This window comes from Theobroma cacao, chromosome 2, assembly GCF_000208745.1.
Source record: "Theobroma cacao cultivar B97-61/B2 chromosome 2, Criollo_cocoa_genome_V2, whole genome shotgun sequence".
In the NCBI taxonomy this organism is placed as follows: Eukaryota; Viridiplantae; Streptophyta; class Magnoliopsida; order Malvales; family Malvaceae; genus Theobroma; species Theobroma cacao.
In genome coordinates, this window is record NC_030851.1 from 27,965,005 (window position 1) to 27,972,639 (window position 7,635).

Here is a 7,635-nt window from a genome sequence, read left to right on the forward strand (position 1 = left end):
CAGATGCTTAGTTATTATCTAAACAAGATAAAGCAGTAAGCTCCATTAATTGGTGAAGCAGTATTGCTATTTGCAACAGCAGATGGCGGAGTCTTTTAGAATTTAAACATGGATGGGTGATATTAAAATAAAGAGAAAGGCTGAAAATATCTATTATGATTTTATGCTATAGAAACTATGGCCAATAAATTTACTTATCATATTTATTAATTCAATTTAGGAATTTTCTACAAACCTTTTGAACTGAACATACCTTTTGAGTTGATATGTTTCCTCTTCATGTCAAGGGCAACATCCTGCCTCAGATTGTAGTTCAGTGCAAACTGTAATTTCAGAATGTTTTTTCCATAACCGGTAAGATTTATCAGATTAGTCACCAAATAAAAGATGCAGTAGAATTGCCTACCTATACACTCTAAATTAACCTTTTGTGACATGAGCTGGACGAGCAAAATGAGCTTGACCCTTTTAGTCTACAGTATAGCTTCATTCTGTTAATTTGATTAATGTCTTTCACTCAGATGGCTTTACAAAACGAAGCATCGCCTGCTCATTGCCATCCTCTAAGAAAGCTTATAATTCCAAGGAAATCTTTTGACAAAGGAAAGTTAGAAAAAGCTTGTAATCATATGTCTTGATGATGGTGGAAATTCTTTGTGTAATCATGATTATTTTTCTGCCTATTCAAATCAATCGCATTTCTTGCCACGTACTCAAGAGTCAAGGTCATGATTAGTCAGGGATTTTCTTGTAAGCCATCTTATTTGCAATTTCCCTTAATGCTTGCGGTTTGAAGATTTCTATGATGATGCAATAAGGTTCTTCTGAAAGATGAGTGCCCCGGTTCAAATTAGCATCCCTTTAAGCCGGTAGAAAGTACAGAGTGTAAAGGAGGGGCCTTCCCTAGGTACGTCACTTCAGGTACCATATTCATTTTTCTGTCCTTATCTTAGTGCTTGTAACTTGAGCTTGAGAGAGGCAAAGAGAGATAGATTTGAACTCAATCCAGAAAAATGGATACATGTTTAAGATAAAAGGACATTATCTCATATAATTTACTCTTTTATGTACATTTGGCCCTTTATCATTCAGACTTCAATATTTCTGCGTGAAAACAGAGTTTAAAAATGGAAATCGTGGACTAGATGCCACAAGGACCAAAGAATCCACCAGACAACCCTGAAAGTGTATTAAATTTAGAAGCCTGGTGGCTTGTAGGCAATGAAACAGATGCATCGTACTTGTCTCTTGTTGTCGAATCCAATGATTCTGATGAATGCATTGGGGTAAGCTTTCTTGGCCTCCTCGAGCTTCTTCAAGACTTGTGCTACATCAGTTCAACCAAAAATGGGCCGCTTCCACATTGTCCAGTAGCGGCCATCATAGTACCCAGGGGATCGGTGGTTCTCACGGTAAACAAATCCGTGCTGCAACAAATCAAAATCACATAGCTAATTAGCCTTAGCTCAAACTAAATAAAATGTCTGGCAATCATGAGATTGTACGTGAGAAGAAGCATCAAAGTTCACCTCCAATTCAAATTCCGAGCAAGGAATCCAATGGCTGCGAAGAAGGCAATCAACTTCCTTTCCCAACTGTCCTGAAGTGAGATCAGGGAGGTAAGACAGTGTCTCAAACTTCTTTCCAAGCGGAGGCCATAGCTGCACTCACCAGAATACTATGAAGATTCAGAAACTTGCAATTTCTATTGAACAATCTTAATTGGCTATTAATAACTTTATTATGCGCTATTCTTATAATCGAAGTCTCATATGTACCTGCATACACTGGATGCTGCCACCGTTGCTTGCAAGGGAGGTAATGTCATTGTTGGGCTTGTTACAAATGTCTTTTGTAATGTTATATTTTGCTTCGTTGTACCGGTATTAATGTAAGTTTTCTTCGCTGTCTTGGTGTCTCAGATGTGTTACCTTGCATGCTTTGTGCTTATGATTAACACTTGTTAATATTATCAACAAGTGTAATGAATGTGACAGCAATATGTAATCTTGTAATTAAGCATATGAATGCAAGATAGCCTTTGATATTATCGTTTTCTTAACTGCTCTTTCATCTCTGTTTTACAACCTCAAAGTAGAGACTTTCATAATTTTCTAATTGAGTCCTTCATGCTTGTCAATATTAGGGCTTGCGGGTGACTGGGAATGTTAAAGCAGATTTAAGGCTGGAGAATGGTGCAACCATGCTACCCTGAGCTGGGCTGGCACGGTTAACGGAACCAATGGTTGCTGATGACACAATAGAGGAGGCCATTTTTCTTCTCTCTTTTTTCCTTTTCCTATGTGATGCACCACTCACTATTTATAGCTTCATCATCTCTTCTGCTCACAACTATAAGGACCTACAAATGTTTGACACGTGTCAAAAATTTTGTTTTGTTCCATTTTCGGAGATGGAATGAATGTATGGTTAACATTTTTCCCATTTTGCATGTCATTAATTTTAAAGGAGTATCTGTCATGTTAATTGCGATTGCAGGTTATTCACCATCTGCCACAGGTTGAAAGTTGTTAGACTATTGAGGTCATATTGAAGATATTTTGATAGTAAAGGTTGAAGATATTTTTGACACCACAAATGGAAGGTGGATTTTTTAGTATGAAAGACGTAAGCAGGCTTTGGGATGTCATAGCCCCAATTCTGTCAAAGTATGTCTGTGGCTTTCAGTCATTTTGTAAAAAAGTCACAATGGTCACCATGGTTTCTAGTTTTGTAATGGCTAGTTAAGTTGTAACTAAATTTAGTTTAACTTAAGTCGGTTGCTATGTAATATAAATATGTATAAGCTATTAATGAAATAGTAGTGAAGTTTGTCTTTGTTTTCATATTCTTTCTCTTTCTTAGGAACTCCAACATGGTATTAGAGCATTCTAATAGTTCTTAAAGGACCTGCAAACGTTCTTCCAACCTAATAAAAAAAATCAACACAAGCCTATGTCCCTCTCAAAAAAAAAAAAAACTCTAAAAGATCAAAACTGAATGGCCTATGTTGGCTCCATTAGTTTTTGATGATAATAAAACATTCCCATTCATTTGTGTCTAATAATTCTACTTTAGTATGCAGGACAAAAATTGTATGCTTATGGTAAATAAATATTTCCATGGGACATATCAAAAAGGCATATGAAGAAGAAGCCACAATTCAATCAACAAAATAAAAGCTCCTTAGCTGAATAATGAAGGGTTAGTCAATTAAAATTCGAATCAGAAGTTGGCGGGCTCAAGAGTATTGAGAAACAGAAAAGACTTAGTTGACTAAGAAATGGGTTAGTCGACTAAGAAGCTACTGCTAAAAATCTGGACTTTAAGACAGAACCGACTTAGTCGACCAAGAAGTAAGTTAGTCGACTAAGTGCTCACTACCAAAAACTAGAAACAGAAAATAGAGACAACTTAGTCGACTAAGATATAAGTTAGTCGACTAAGAGCATTTTGCTAGAAAATTTAAATTGTGCACTAGAAGACAGATTAACGGCTAGAACTGCAACAAAACTATTTCCAACAGTCAAACACTGTCTAACTCACTTCAGAGCTGATTTTCCAAGTATAAAAGAGGCTTCCAACGGCTAGAAATGTAATTAAGGCTTCCAAGAACATAAAAGAGCTAAAAACCAGCAAATACTCTCTGCTCATTTATTGCACTCAACTCTTATCTTTGTAATTGTGATCTGCACTTCACTTTGTACCACTTAGATCAATCTTGTGATCATAGGTACACTCTTATCACTTCTCTCCTTGTATTCTTAGAGTGAGCAAGTCACTCTAAGGGATTGTTTCAAGCTAGAATTACTTGATTGAGCATAGGTTCTAACTTAGACTTGAAAAGTTAGGTGTTAGGTTTTACTTGATCTCGATAAAAACTATTGTGAAAGGTTTTGGCTAAGCTTGGTAAAAGCCATTGTAAAAGCTTGGTAAAAGCTTGTGAATTTCACCGTTCATAGTGGATTTGTTTGGAAAATCCTTGATTGAACAATCAAAGTAGTGGATGTAGGTCTTAGACTAAATCACTCTAAATTCTACTGTGTTGTCTACTCTGTTTTGTTCTTATTTTCATTCCTTATTTTCACTTGCATTTGTTCCCATTTAGAGCCAATTTTTGAAAGAGAAAAATTGTGCTATTCACCCCCCTTAGCACATTTACTTGGGACCAACAAGTGGTATCAGAGCCTAACTCCTGTTATTAAGGTCTAACACCCTTAGGTAGATCCAAATGGCTCTTCAAAAATCTAGAGTTGCTAAAGGACAATCAACAAACAGACCACCTCTATTTGGTGGCTCAAATTACCCTTATTGGAGTACTAGGATGTCAATATATATTAGAGCAATTGATTATGAGATGTGAGACGTCATAACTGATGGACCATTCACTCCTTCAACTTTAAATGTAGTGACTAACGAGATGATCCCTAAGCCAAGGTCTGAATGGACTGAGGTTGATACTAAAAAGGTCCAAACCAATTTTAAAGCAATCAATACATTGCATTGTTCTCTAAGTCCCACCGAATTCAACAAAGTATCAAGCTATACCAAAGCAAAACAGGTGTGGGATAAACTTAGGATTATCAATGAAGGGACTTCTCCAATCAAGGAGTCCAAGATAGCCCTTTTGACCCACAATTATGAAATGTTTAAGATGGAGCCTGGTGAAGATATCACTAGCATGCTAGATAGATTCACAAACATTACAAACAAACTTAGTCAGCTAGGCAAACCAATTCCCGAGCATGAAATTGTTAAAAGACTTCTTAAAATCCTACCCAAAAATTGGAAGCCTAAGGTGATAGCCATCGGAGAAACCAAGGACTTAAATGTTAAAACTTTGGATGAAATTTGTGCTTCTCTCCTTACTCATGAGTTAGAACTTAAGGAAAAGGAAGAAAAAGATAGGAGGGAAGCAAAAGAAAAGAAGAAGAGCATTGCCCTAAAAGCCAGCGTTCTTGAAGAAGAATTGGATGAGCTATCTTGTGATGATGATGAAGAATTGGCACTAGTTGCAAGGAGATTCAGAAAGCTTCTGGGTAGAAGGAATCTGAGATTGGCCAAAAGAGGATTTAAAAAAGATCAAGGTTCTTCATGGAGAACCAGAAACAAAAATGACTCCAACAAAAAAGAAGAGCTTACATGTTTCGAATGCAAGTAGCCTAGACATTTCAAGTCCGAATGCCCCTTGCTGAAAGAAGAAACTTCAAAGAGAAACAAGAAATCAAAGAAGGCAATGGTGGCAGCTATTTGGTTAGATAGTGGTACTTCAAGTTTTGAAGCTAAGGAAGAAAAAGTTGAAGAAAGAGCAAACCTATGTTTGATGGCACGGGATGATGAATTTGAGGTATTCTCATCCCCTTGCAATATTTCTGTTGATGAACTTCAGGAAGAATATGAATGTTTATATGATGAATTTGAAAAACTTGTTTTGAAATACAAGACTTTAAAGAAAAAATTTACATATCTAGAATCAGATTTGGAAAAGATTAAACTTGAATTTGATTATGTTTTCGAACAAAGAAACTTTCTGCAAATTGAATTGTTACATTTAAAAACAGATTTTGAAACTCTAAAATTAGAATTGGAAAGCAAAACTAAAGCCTTACAAAAGGTAAGTGAAGAAAATGCTACACTCAAAAGTTTGAAAAATGAAACTTCAAGTAGAAATACATACTTCAAGAAAAATTCTGTTAAAGCATCATCTAGGTGTTATTTTTGTGATAGAATTGGTCATCTGTCCTATGATTATTGTAGAAAAAGAAATGTGAAGAAAATTAAAAAAATTTGAGTTCTAAAAGGATCCTTTGTTGCTGCTAACAATTAAGGACCCATCAAGGTATGGGTACTTGTTAAGAAAAACTGAAAATTTGTTTTATAGGTTGAGCTGCACTCAAAAGATACATGTTCAAGAGCTCAACTAAAGAAGAAGCAACCTTGGTATATGGATAGTGGCTGCTTAAGGCACATGACAAGAGATGAAATGCTATTTGTTCAACTGGACAAAAGAAAGGGAGGTACCGTATCCTTTGGTGATGATTCAAAAGGTAGAATTCATGGCATAGGAACGGTTGATAAGAACTCACAAACTCAAATTAGTCATGTATTGTTGGTTAAAAGTTTGAAACATAATTTATTAAGCATTAGCCAATTGTGTGACAAAGGTATTAAGGTATGCTTTGACTCAACTAAATGTGAAGTGATAGATATTGTTAGAAATTTTGAGAATATGGTGCCTTGGAAAGCAAGTATATTCTCATGTTTAAATTCATTGAATTTATTTATAATGAAAGTATATTTTGATAATAAGAAGAAGAGTTTGTTTTAGTAAGCATTCATTATCTAGTTATTAAGGTACAAAGATTCTATTGAGATATTAAAATACATTTGTATGAAGAGTCATACATAGGAGACATGCATTTTAATTGAATCTAAAAATTATTCACAGCCATATAATAAAGCTAGTCACTTTATTATGTTAAGGATGTAGTGTCCAAATTACTTCCAACGAAACGAATGTGATTTATTTCAAGGGAATGATGAGTCTCAAATCATCGAAATGGTTGACTTCGAGTAATGACATTATAACATGAACTGGAATCATATGAGAATCAAATTTAAGTTTACCATTACCTAAATCTTGATCTCGCACTTATGCATTTGCTTATAGTAGAACTGAAATCCTGATGGATAGTGGACTCGTGTTTAATCTCCTTATAATCTTTGATTTACCATGAGCATGATCATCAAAAAGCGTTGATCTAGACTCCGTATTTTGGGATTATAATTGAGATGAACATCTGGGAACATATATCCAGATAATGGAGTTCATAGCATTAACATCTCTTCTAGTGATTTCAAGAAGATTGGTGATTAATTTGGGCCTAGTGGATTGATGAATTAGCCACTCATCACATCTAGATACTCAAAAGATTAGATTTGGAGTATTGAATCACTAATTGGATGAAATTTGAGACTAGGGGACAAAATTGATATAAAGGGTAAAGCGATAATTTCACCTTTTGTCATTGGATGGTTATAAGGGTTCACAATATGAGGCCTGCAATTGGACAACTAATAATTAATATCAAATATTGAATTATTTTTTGTAATTATAGGCTTGTAATTATTTCGTAGAATTCAACTTGTTTAAGTTGGAATGCATGTTTTAATTTGTTTAATTAAATTGTGTACAAAATTGACAGCTTTGACATGTTTATCTTAATTTAGACAAGAAAATATATTTGGTCTTAAGTTAGACAAGAAAATATGTTTGCCTTAATTTAAGACAAGAAAAATATTTTGGTCTTAATTTAGTGAAGAAAACATATTTGTCTCAATTTAGACAAGATAAAATATTTTTTTGTCTTAATTACAGACAATAGTTGTCTTAAATTAAGATAATTTTAGGAGGATTCTTGCAAAATGAATCTAGACATCCATATTGATAAAAAGAGACTCCATATTTGACTATTACTCTTTTATTTATTATTAATTCTTTTTAAATAAAGATGGATAATAATAAAATAAGAGTTATTATTCAATAAGGAGTTTTATTTTATCAAGAACTCTAAATGATAATTAAAGAATTAAATTATTTATTCTTTAATTTTTATTTTGATAATTATGGAGCAT

At 34.2% G+C, this 7,635-nt stretch overlaps 1 pseudogene; it reads right to left on the minus strand.

Moving 5' to 3' along the window:
- Positions 1,197-2,274, minus strand: LOC18609256 (annotated as a pseudogene).